At 46.3% G+C, this 13,016-nt stretch overlaps 1 non-coding gene and 1 pseudogene across 1 annotated transcript; one reads left to right on the top strand and one right to left on the bottom strand.

Annotated features, from left to right (window-relative positions):
- The first annotated feature begins 4,898 nt into the window (after nucleotides 1–4,898).
- trnaa-agc (transfer RNA alanine (anticodon AGC)) lies at nucleotides 4,899–4,971 on the top strand. Its single transcript has one exon. It is a non-coding gene; the product is annotated as a tRNA-Ala (tRNA).
- Nucleotides 4,972–7,308: 2,337 nt separating this feature from the next.
- LOC114431087 (coiled-coil domain-containing protein 39-like) lies at nucleotides 7,309–11,453 on the bottom strand (annotated as a pseudogene).
- Nucleotides 11,454–13,016: the final 1,563 nt, after the last annotated feature.

The raw sequence follows: 13,016 nt of genomic DNA, 5'->3' as shown, positions 1-13,016 counted from the left end.
TGTTTTTCTCTAAGTGTAAGCTTATATAATCAAATACATATGTGGTCTGTATCATGTCATTGCGTAAATAACCTTGTATACTTCACAGTTGTAGTATAGTAGCCCTATTAGAATTCATGGACGGGCTGCATGGGAGCGTGCTGCCCGGCCAGAGAACAGCCTCCCCATGTAGCAATGAGCGTCCCTCTCTGGGGAATGTGCCGGAGTACTGGGGGGCTTCAGGAGCACAGGGGAGAGGAGCGGAGCATCCCTCGCAAAGCCATCAAACTTCTCTAATGGCTCTAGCATCGCTCCCTGCTGCCCGGTGCGGGCAGGAGCGGGCAGCAGGGAGCGATGCTGGAGCCATTAGAGAAGTTAAAGCGACATGATGGAGAGGAAGAGGGATGCTCGTTGCTCCCTGCTGCACGGGGAGGCTGCGTCCTGGCCCTTTTTACCGGCAGCTGGATAAAAGCAACTCTCCAGAAATGCGAACATTTGTAAACCATGAATTAGTTTGTGCCGTGTGAGCAGACTGTCTGTTATAAACTGTGATGTTTTATTGGAGCAGCAGAGCAGTCATTACGTTTTTACGTCTCGTTGCCATGCACTGCAAACCTGTGTAAACATTAAATTACAGACCCTTTGAGATCGGCACTAAATGACTCCCACCTGGTCTACCTGACATTTTACTGATGTCTGCTGCTCCTAAACCAGACCTGCCACATATGATCAGATCTCACCTGCACAGCAGAGTCAATAACTTGCCTGTTGCTCTGTTATCACAACCACACAGTTTCTGAAAGTTTTAAATTTATGCTGTAAATTCAGATAACATTTTCTGATCTGCTCCACCTCAGCAGCACCACCCAGCACTGATGAATGCATCAAGCGGACCTTCTGTTGCTCCAGTAGTGGAAGATGGAGCTGGCAGCCATGTACATGATCCTGGCAAAACAATCCAGAATGAACTGATAGAGTCCATCAGTTCTAAAATAATAGAACACATGATGACAGAGATCAAAATATGCAAATATGTCTCCATCATTTTAGACTGCACCCCTGATCTTGTTGTGGATCGTCATGTTTATTCTGTTCCCTCATCATTTGTTATGATTTTTCTGTTATTAGTCTTCCTCCTCCTCTGATCCCTCTTTCCTCCCTGTTGTCCTCAGTGTTGCTGTGTCCCCCTTGTCTTATTCTGTAGTCCTGTCTTCCCTGTATGTCTCCCTGTTTTTACCTCCTCCTGACTACCAGCTCCTCCCTAATTGTGTTCATCTGTGTCGTCTCTCCTCTATTTAAGCCCTGTGCTTCCCCTTTGTCTTTGTCAGTTCTTCCCATGTGAATCCCTGCTCATCTCCCCTTGTGGTTACCTGCCTTCCACCGTCTCGTCGTCCTCCTTTTTCCTCCGTGTTTCTTCATCCTTTCTTCATCATCATGTTTATTGGTACATTTGTCTTTTGCATTTTTGACTGGCACTGTTTTTCAGTAGCCCTCCTTTTGTTCTCCCGCTCCTCTGGTCATTGTTGTAGTTTAGCTTTAAATAAAGCTCCCTTTTGTTGAACTTTATTTTTTGTCTGCGCCTGGGTCCTGTTGAAAACCTACACCTCACATAACAGATCTGAGTCATAAGGAGCAGCTCTCGGTCCGGACAGTGTCACAAGAAGACGTTCCTCAGGTAAAGGAGCATTTCTTGTTCTTTCTTGTGGCAGAGCAGTCAACAGGAGAACACTTGTCATCTCTAGGCCTATATTGCATATGTTCAGTATGTATTTCTTTAATTCTAAGTATTTTGAATGTGAACTTGCTTTATTAAAATGAAAGAATGTCTAAGACAAAGCTATTAAGTTTCTTATGAGTATACAGTATAGTAATACATTGAGGTGGGTTCAATAAATAAAGACGGAGACCAGACTGCAGCTGACTGGGTACTTTACTTAGAGACGAGAGCAAAACAAAACCCACAGGAACAGACCAACATTTCCTTTTAATGACCACAAGGGGGAGTATGCTCTTCTAACCTATTCTCAATACACTACACTCCTTCCCTTAAAACTTTAACCCCTAGTAACCATAAAACCAGAAAGACTCAAAATACTGAAATGTCCATACCTACTATTAAACTACTACTACTATTACCTACTATAAACAAAGTTTACCTTGTATTAATTTAAAAGAAAATCCTCTCTGAAAATAATTGTTTTTAGCTGCTCACAACCACAATGTCCAACCACAAACACCAATAATACAGTTTCTTGTTCCTTAAAGGTTCAGGCTTTTAGGTGCAACCCGCAACTGCTCAGGATATCGGCGGCCAGGTGTTTGTGTGGTGGCTGGGCCAGCCACTGGCTCTGCTGGTTCCACTGTCGTATTTCCATACTGAGCTGGGGATTCTGAACAGGGCTTAGAGCTGAGTCTTACAGGAGAGGTGGTAGACTGAGAGACTGAGCCGGTACTGGATCAGAAATCTGACTATTTTTGCGAAAGGCAAGACTTTTGCAATCAATTGCCTTTCAAGTACATTTAAATCGCACAGTTCGGGAGGCTACGTCTAAATGATTTGCCACTGTGAGAGACGGCATATTTCCTCGGTAGAGGTGCCGGTCACAAGTGTGGCAGATCCACTCCAACATTCTATGTTGTGGAGTGCCACAAGGGGCCAAACACTCACCGCCACATACATGAACATATGTTCCAGTCAAGCAAGCCTCTACCACACAATTTGGGGGCAGCAGTGGCTCAGTGGTAGAGCAGGGTTGTCCAATAACCTGAAGGTCGGTGGTTTGACCCCAGCTTCTACCTGTGTGTCCTTACCCGCATTGCCTCCAGTGCACTCACTGGTATATGGATGCGTATGAATCGGCAGTGGTCGGAGAGGCCATAGGCGCACCTTGCCAGCCACATCTCTGTCAGTCTCCCCCAGGGGAGACCACTGGTAGCTCACCACTGCCACTGTATGAATGTGGTGTGAATGAATAATGCATCTCAATGTAAGCGCTTTGAGTGCCCAACAGCAGAAAACGCACAAAGTGCGCAGTGGTGCCAAAAAGCTATGTGTAAATGAATAATAATAATGCATTGGTCTTATATTGCTTTTCTGCTCTGTCTTTTTATTAGTTACATTTTTTGTAGTCCTTTATGAGTGCTGCTCTGTGGTTTTTTGACATGTATAGTCATTTGTGATGTCTGCTCACAGATGTCAGTGTGGTCGTTCAGGAGTTTGTTCCGGTGATGCTGTACTTGAAGCTTTTTTGGGTAGAGTCGACGCTTTCAAAAGAAACAGGCACAAACTCCCAGCATGAGGACCACGGCCTTCAAACAGCTTGTCCAAGTGTTTGATCAAGTCAGTTAAGTGAGCGAAAGTAAGCATTACCGCCATTCCTCCTGGTTGGGGCAAGCCTGCTGCACTTCTGGAGTGTGGATCGAACACTCCATAACGTCCCGATCTGTCTCGAAATACCGCGACGAACTGGGGGGACACGACGAGCAAAGCATGGCTGACATCTACCGACAGACACTGAAGACCCGAGGCAAGAGGCAAATACCAAGCTTCCCTTCGAGTGCTGTGGGGGTCTCCCTCCAGGTTTCCTACACTGATCCCAGCCATGTGGACGTTGTACTGATTTGTGTCCGTCTGAACCTGCTGGGGCAACTCCTCTACGGTGAGGTGATCGCTCCGAAACTTACCTTATGTCAGAAGGTTTGTTTTGACTTCAACATAGACAGAGTCATCGCGCTGTTGAAGCACAAACCTTCACTGTGGTAGGCCAGGAACAACAGAGCATTACAGGCACAATGATGATTTCGGGAAAACGGACTGTACCTGTAATCGCCCTGGCTGTGAGTCGCTCTCACAGAACAAATCTGTTTACCAGGACCTGTCACAGTCTGTGGTGGTGTGTGTAATTCCTCATGCAGCTTTTGGAAAAAATGTGAGGAGGAACTCTCATTACTACTACTGTAGGCAAGTTAACAGCTTGATTCAAAACACAACATTAAACCTAAGTTGAGAGGACCACTAACAGAACAATGTATAAATGAATGAATAATATGTATGAAAAAAAGTTCACATCTTTCTCGTTGTTTTAGGTCTGTTTTCCAGTGCACTTATTCTTTGTGATACATGTAACTCAATACTGTATTATGACTCAATATAAAGGAAATTTAAAAGATGTATTAAACTGAGGAGAATTTCATGACTGTAATTGAGTGGAAGATGCAAAATACATACACCTGCAGTTGGAGAATGGGAGCAGGAGGGTGCAGCATCCATTCTCTGCAACTGTGTTGAAAATGGCTGACATGGAACGACAAGAGAAAATGGAGGGCACCACAGTGTGATTGACAGAAGTCCAGGATCATAGGAACTCTACAGTAAAATACTTCAATGAACTGCCACTGTTGTCATGATGATAAAACACAGCAGCACCAGGCTCCAACAGATGCTTCTATCACACTGCAAAGACAATCGCACCATAATCACATCTTTCACACAGTGCAGCCAAACAGACCAACAAGTACAGCTCCCACTGTGCTAACATGTTAACACACACAGGGCTCTAGACTAACTTGTTGCACTGGTGCGCCTAACTTTTTTTCTTAGGTGCTGATGTATTTCTTTTCTTTTATTAAAAGAAATACATCAGTCTGTGCGGAATGCAAACATTCATTCCACACAGACTGATGTATTTCTTTTAATTCTGATGATTATCAGAGAGGTTGAGGCTGGCTGTTCACAGAGCTCTGTCCAAGCACATTAACAGAGAGGGAAGGGGAGTACAAGCAAGAGGGAGTACAAAGTGTTGAACAGGGACTCGAACCCTGGACCCTCAGATTAAAAGTCTGATGCTTCCAATTCGTCACTAGTACACTTCATGTAGTGCAGTGAGTCCTGATTGGCTTGCGATTGACCCTTTATACAAGGGGGATTAGCTCAAATGGTAGAGCGCTCGCTTAGCATGCGAGAGGTAGCGGGATCGATGCCCGCATCCTCCAGCCTGCATTTTAGGAGGGAGGGTGTAGCTGGATGGATGAGGATGGATGGATAATGTAGTGGACTTCCACCCAGCAGATCAAGTCCCAGAGGTTACAGCATCATTTATTAGCTGAGTTTCCCCTCAGGGAAGCTGCTGTTTACAAGCTGTTTACAGAGAGAAGCAAGAAAACAACAGTCAGCATCATCGTCCATAAAAACACATGACAATAACATGTGAGACACAGAGTTTATGATTAGTGCTCCCCCTGCTGGTTAGGACATATGATGACATTTTAAATGTACCAGTCAAAAGTCACTCAGTGGTTTGTCTTTGTTTTTATGACTTTCTACATTGTAGATTCATCCTGAAGACATCAGAGCTATGAAGGAACACATGTGGAATGATGTAGTGAACAAACAGTGTTAAACCAAGCAGAATATGTTTGATGTTTGACATTCTTCCAAGCAGCCAGCTTTTGCTTTGATGACAGCTTTGCACACTCTTTGCATTCTCTCAATCTGAACTGAACCACCAATGCTGTGCAATGCTGACATCTAGTGGTGGAATCGCAGGCTGCAGCCTCCTCATTCCAAAATCAATCCCTCCTCCACATAAAGTCGGACTCTCTCACACTCTGCGGTGTGCAGTGCGGCCTTTGCAGTGCAGACTTTGCAGTGTACCCTTTGCAGTGCACCCTTTGCAGTGCAGACTTTGCAGTGCGCAGTGCGGACTTTGCAGTGCACCCTTTGCAGTGTGGACTTTACAGTGTACCCTTTGCAGTGCGCAGTGCAGACTTTGCAGTGCGCAGTGCGGACTTTGCAGTGCACCCTTTGCAGTGTGGACTTTGCAGTGTACCCTTTGCAGTGCGCAGTGCGGACTTTGCAGTGCAGCCTTTGCAGTGCGCAGTGCGGACTTTGCAGTGCACCCTTTGCAGTGCGCAGTGCGGACTTTGCAGTGCGGACTTTGCAGTACGCGGTGCGGACTTTGCAGTGCGCAGTGCGGACTTTGCAGTGCAGCCTTTGCAGTGCAGACTTTGCGCACTGCAAAGTCCGCAGTGCACCCTTTGCAGTGACTTTGCAGTGATTGCACACGCACTTATTTACTGAGTCCGCACTGCGCACTGCAAAGTCCGCACTGCACACTGCAAAGGCTGCACTGCAAAGGCCGCACTGCACATGCAAAATCCGCACTGCGCACTTCAATGTCCGCACTGCGCACTGCAAAGTCCGCACTGCACACTGCAAAGGCTGCACTGGTCCGCACTGCACACTGCAAAGGCCGCACTGCGCACTGCAAAGTCCGCACTGCAAAGGGTGCACTGCACATGCAAAGTCCGCACTGCGCACTGCACATGCAAAGGCCGCACTGCACACTGCAAAGGCTGCACTGGTCCGCACTGCAAAGTCCGCACTGCACAAGCCGATATTTTGTGGCCCCCCACTTTACATCAAAGTTTAGTGTTAGTGCGGCCCGCACATTTTTCTCACACGCACTTATTTACTGAGTCCGCACTGCGCACTGCAAAGTCCGCACTGCACACTGCAAAGGCGGCACTGGTCCGCACTGCACACTGCAAAGGCGGCACTGGTCCGCACTGCACACTGCAAAGGCCGCACTGCACACTGCAAAGTCCGCACTGCAAAGGGTGCACTGCACATGCAAAATCCGCACTGCGCACTTCAAAGTCCGCACTGCGCACTGCAAAGTCCGCACTGCACACTGCAAAGGCTGCACTGGTCCGCACTGCACACTGCAAAGGCCGCACTGCGCACTGCAAAGTCCGCACTGCAAAGGGTGCACTGCACATGCAAAGTCCGCACTGCACATGCAAAGGCCGCACTGCACACTGCAAAGGCTGCACTGGTCCGCACTGCAAAGTCCGCACTGCACAAGCCGATATTTTGTGGCCCCCCACTTGACATCAAAGTTTAGTGTTAGTGCGGCCCGCACATTTTTCTCACACGCACTTATTTACTGAGTCCGCACTGCGCACTGCAAAGTCCGCACTGCACACTGCAAAGGCTGCACTGCACATGCAAAGTCCGCACTGCACATGCAAAGTCCGCACTGCGCACTTCAAAGTCCGCACTGCGCACTGCAAAGTCCGCACTGCAAAGGCTGCACTGGTCCGCACTGCAAAGTCCGCACTGCAAAGGCCGCACTGCACACTGCAAAGGCTGCACTGGTCCGCACTGCGCACTGCAAAGTCCGATTCGTTATACTCTGTTTATAGTCGTATTCATCTTGTGCATTTTTATCACCAACACCTTGCAGCTGTGGAGCTGACTGACTGTTAAAGGTGAACTGTTATCAGTGTAGTATTCTAGTGTGACCCATTTCAGGGTAAGTCTGACCTGGAAGTGGTCGAGCTGCGGGCAGAGTTTGTCCTGAAGCTCCGCTGGGTGGAAGGAGTTGAAGGAGGAGGTGGAAGAGACACATTGGCCTGTGAGGGGTAATAGAGAGGAGCATTAAAGGGTACGCTGCTGTGGCTGCATTAGTCCTGCTGTTTGAGCTGTTCTGCACCTGCAGGAAGTATTTCTCCAGCGCCGGTCTGACGTCTGGGTTTTTCTCCATGGCCTCATTCAGCATCTTGTCAATAACCTTGTTAAATTCCTTCAACTCTGTCACTTTAATGTCCTTCTCTTCAAAAGTCTCACTCTTGGTGTTTTTTGCTGAGCGGATCTGTTTGGTCAGCTTGGAGCACTGGAAAACAGCAGGACATTACAGAATTAAACAGGTGGTGTTCTGTATACACACACAACACCCCCTGTGTTTACTGCCGCGTCATGAAATGAGCGGTTGATTTTAAACCTGTTTTGTGGCTCTGTCGAGTTTCCCCTTCTGAAATGTGATGTCTTTGTTCAGTTTCTCCAGGAGTGTCTGATTTATTCTCATCTTTTCTCCCTCCTCTTGGTCCTCTTGTCCTGGAAACAGACACACACCCATGAATACACTAAAGCTGAACATGCACATACACAGAGATTCATACGAGATCAATGTCAGGCAGATAGTTTAAACAAGTTTATTTTTGGTCTAAAGCTTTCACAGGGGCGCTACATAATACACCCTCTGTATTCCCTGTAGTATTGTGCAGTGATGGCTGCACAAAAGAGATGCAGCTTTAGGCCACATGGTCTGTGGGCGACTTCTACAAAGGAGGGATCTGTGTGCTCCATGGGTGCTGGACTAAGTGTGTAAATGATTGATTCTCTAACTTGGCCCAAAGCATATCCATCACTGTGTTGCGGTGATAATACACTGACTTCCAACAAAAAAACAGTAATTTAACTATTACTGCCTGCTGAATGTTGACCATTATGCTAATAATATATGAGCTAACAAAGTATTTGCATGGTTAAGATCCAGTTAATCCAGAATCAGTCTGAATGTAACCTGAGCCGTCGAAGACTAATTGCTTCGTTCTCAGTGATCTGCTCTACACTGGCTATAAACAACAATAACCTGCATGTCCTGTTGGAGCTCCTGGATCGTTTGTTATCCTTCAGCTTCACTTCGGCAGCTCTCAGCTGCTCCTCCAGTTTCAACTTCTCCTGATAGTCCGGACCTAAAACGAAAACAAATTACATTGTGGCCAATTAAAGCTGCCACCATCATTTAACAATCAATCAATCAACAAGTATACAGTTGAAGAGGGCTGTGGCTGGTTTACATACTGGATTCTTCAGCTTTGTTGAAAGATTTGCGGTATACAGAGTTAGAGTTGCTGAACAGCTGGTTGGTGTTTTCCAGAGCTCTCTTTTCCTGCTCCAGCTTGTGGATTTTAGCATCCAGCTCATCACCCTTCTGCTTAAGTTCCCCTTTCTCTTGTGCAACCTGGTGAAAAGCACACACAGATGATGCAAAAGTCTGGAACCATGGTGTGTGCTTCAGTAGACTATGTGTGAAGAGCTCCGACCTTAGTGATGTAGTAAGCCTGTGACTGCTCCCCCTCCGCCTCAGGACCTGCCTTGGTCAGGGTCACAACCTCAAAATGTTTCTTAATGGTTTCAGTCTTGGACAGTTTCTCATTGAGTTCAGCACTGAGACACAATGATTGACATTGAGTGATGTGACAAACCTTTGAGAACTGAGTGATTTGTTTTTTTTTTACCTGAGTCTCTGCCTCTCCTGTTCACCGAGCTTCAGCTGCTGGCTGAGCATTTCTTTGTACACCTTGATCTCATCCTCCCTCTCTGTCATAGCTTTCTGCAGGTTCAGCTTCCTCTTCTCCAAAGACAGCACGCCGTCTGCCTTGTTGTACAGCAGATCCCTCATACGCTCCACCTCTAGCTTCATAAACTTGTGCTCCACCATGCTGTCCTGATAGGGAACCCATGAGTTTAAAATCACAGTGCATACAGCCTTTCTGTCAGGTCCATTCTTAGCTTTGAGGAAAATCTACTTCAACCTTCAGTTTCTCCTCCAGCGCAGCATTGTGGATCTTGGCTTCCTTCAGTCTAAAATACACAGAAACATAAAACAGACATTGTGTAGTACATTACCACAGCTCCAGTCAATACACACACAGAGCCCTGCTGTGATACACTGACTTGTCATTGTAGTCCTGGATGTCCTTCTTCATCGTGGATATGTGGGACGTCAGCATCTTCACATCAGAGGTTGTTCTCTCTAGGTTGCCTTTGCAGCTTTTCAGCTGCAGGACACACGAGAGTCAGTTCACTTATAATAATATCAATATGAAGGCAGTTTATTATTAGTCCACATTCAGCACCTCATCCTGCAGCCTGCCACAGTCACTCTCCTGCTCCTTCAGCTCCTGCTGCAGTTTTACTGCCTGTTTGTTGGCCACCGCTGACTTCCTCTCGGTTTCTTTCCTGTTGTTCCTCTGGATCTCCATCAGGTGCTTCTTCTCTGCAATGGCGGCCCTGTTTTCCCTCAGCTTCTGGTTGACTTTTGCAAGTTGCTGCAATAATAATTTAAAAGAAAAGACTCCTGTGTGAATTCACTCTAGAATGAATGACCAGTAGATGTTTAATGTCCCATGCTTTACCAGTGCACACTGCTGCATCTCAGCATCTTGTTGCTTCATGTACTTGATAGTGTTTTCCCACAGGTGGGTAAGCTGCTGTGTCTCCAGGTGAGCCTGCTGCAGATTCTCTGTCACCTTATCCAATGCAAGCTGGTACGACAGCAGAGGGATTTTAATGGGAAACCACAACTGGCTACACATACTGTTAGTAATAACACCATGGATGTGCTGTGTTTTTACACATTACCTGGGCTAATTTTGTCTCAGTCTTCTCTTTATCGAGTGCTTTGAGCTTTTCATTGGCCTCCACAGACTTCTTCTCTATCGCCAGAATGAGCGACTGCACCAGGGGAGGTTAGACAGCTGTTAGCTGATGATAACTCAAAGCTGTAAGTGCTGCAGAAGAGAGATGTTTTCATCTCTTTACCTTGATCCTCTGCTCATCTTGCTGAGCGTATTTGTTGATGGCCATCGTGTCCTCATATTTGCCTGCTGACTCCTCCAAAATGCAATCCATTGTCTGCTGGTCCCAGTTCATCTGCTGCCTGAACTCCTCCAGCTTCTGTTTGGCCTTGAAAATGTTGTTCTGGGGATACAGATACATGTTATTGTGGCATCACAATCTATAGCTACTTCTCTTTTCTATTTTTTATTTATGAAAGGCTCGGACCTCCAGCGTGTTTTTCCTCTCTCCTAAGGAGCTTCTTAGCCGTGTCCTGAGTCAGACGGCTAGTTTCTCTCTCCGCGAGGGCTGTCAGGTGTTTCTCTAACTCTATCTCTCTCTCCTTTGCCTCACACAGAGCCTAGACAACACAAATAACACACACTGCATAACCCACCACAAAACAAACATATCACAACTCATAGATACTGACCTCAGTGTTTTCCAGCTCTTCTTTAATATTCTTTAGGTAATTGGCGATGTTCTTCTTTTGTTCCTTGTTTTTCTCCAGTTTGTCTTCCAGTTGTGTCCGCTCTACCTCTTTTCTACAAATCTGTTGACATCATCATGACACAGCACACAGTGAATCAAAATTCAGATACCGAAAACCGATGTGCAATAACATTAAGAAAACACAATCTAAAGTGTAAAGTGAGGACCTTTTGTCCATACATACATATCTGACACTTAACAAGAAAAAAAGATTCAAATGTTACATTTTATTTGGAAATTTCAGCTGCTCTTAAATATTTAAAATAATGAATTGAACAGTGACCCTGGTGTCACTGCAGGAGGACCGTGTGCACAACCTGCACTCAGTCAAAACAAACCTCATCAACGGTTTGTGTTACAACATTATTCTTCAGTGAGTAATTTTAAACGACCCACATGATGACACCCAAAAACAAACAGAGAAAAGGAAGCTAAACACGTCTGTGCCATTAAACATGTTAATAATAAGTTTCCTCACCTCCTCCAGTAAGGCTTTGTTTTCAGCGTTGAGCTCGGGGACAGCATAACGGCTACCCCACCCCACTTCAGCCAAAACTGGGTCGAGAACTTCAGACATAGATTCCATTTTAACACCGCGCCTGACAAATGCTATGGAAAGCAACAACGCAGTAATTCTCAGCAATATCTCTTGACTCCGGCTTTATACAGCGTCTCTCTGCCGGTTGCTAGGGCTCAGGTCTGTTGTCAGTCGCCCCTAGCAAACCCCCCGTTCGGCATGTCGCCACAAGGAGGCAGCGCGAGACCAGAAGTAATGCTTCCGGTCAGCTTGGAAAATACATTTAAGAAGTAATTTCATAGTGTGTCATATAACTTTGTTTTCTGCAGTTCAGGCTGTGGCAGATGAGATCAGTTGTTTTTCTGCTCTCTGGAGCTCCGGTTGGTACGAGATGGTCATAAATTCAGACTAAGGACAGCAGCACCTCTGACCTGATAAAAGCCAGATTCTAAAGGAATGTGTTTTTCTCCTGAGTGCCCCATGTTATGGTCATCCCTAGATCGGACTCACAACCTATGAGTATTGAATTATTGAATGAGTACTATCAGTACTTTATCAGTATTTAAAATACTTTTTATGTAACTGTGTTCATTATACAAGGTCCAAACTCATTTTAAGATGATATGTATGTACAAAATGTACTGATGCGTACAAAAATATATGGAAGTGTGATGCGGTGCACCAGTGCAACCAGTGCAAAAAGTTAGTCTAGAGCCCTGTCCTCCCCGCCGTCAAAGTCAGGCACCTCCACCTCTGCCGGCACCGCCACACCCCCATTGGATGAAGGCTGAGGCTGTAAAAGAAACATTAGATCAGAGCCTGGCATTTTCCTGCCGGTGACAGTGAAATTCTTGCTGGACGCACCAGCCCCAACCTGGCTGGCGTCCACCTGGAGCTCAAAAGGCCTGTCACACCGAGGGGCCGCTAGAACAGGGCGAGAGCACAGAAGTGTTTTAACATTTTCAAACGCTTGTTGGCAATCTGACGACCAGATAAATTTTACTCGAGCTTTTAACAGCTCTGTCAGAGGGAAGACTACCGTCGAGAAATTTCTGCAGAAGCTCCTATAATAACCCACAAGACCTAGAAACCGTTGAAGTTCTTTTTTAGTGGTGGGCTGGGGAAATTCAGCCACTGCCGCTACCTTGGCACCAACAGGCGCAACCTTACCCTGGCCAACCACGTGTCCAAGGAACGTCACAGTCGCTTGGGCAAATTCACACTTTGCCAAATTCACTGTTAACTGTGCCTCCGACAGCCGCTCAAACAACGCTTTAATCCTCTGCAGATGAGAATGCCACGTGTCACTAAACACCACCACGTCATCCAGGTAGACCGAACATCCATCCAACCCTGCTGTAACTCGATTCATCAGACGCTGAAACGTCGCTGGAGCATTTTTTAAGCCAAAAGGCATCACAGTATATGAATACAGGCCAGAGGGAGTGACAAAAGAAGCGATCTCCTGGGCCCGCGGTGACAGCGGCACCTGCCAATAACCTTTAAGCAAATCAAACTTTGAGACAAATTTAGCTGAGCCAACCCGATCTATACAATCATCCATCCTAGGCAAAGGGAATGAGTCAGTTTTTGTGACTGAATTAACCCTCCTCATATCCGTAC

Source organism: Parambassis ranga, unplaced genomic scaffold (assembly GCF_900634625.1).
Source record: "Parambassis ranga unplaced genomic scaffold, fParRan2.1 scaffold_37_arrow_ctg1, whole genome shotgun sequence".
Classification (NCBI taxonomy): Eukaryota; Metazoa; Chordata; class Actinopteri; family Ambassidae; genus Parambassis; species Parambassis ranga.
The sequence above is the reverse complement of the archived record's forward strand: the minus strand, read 5'-3'. Positions and strand labels throughout refer to the sequence as shown.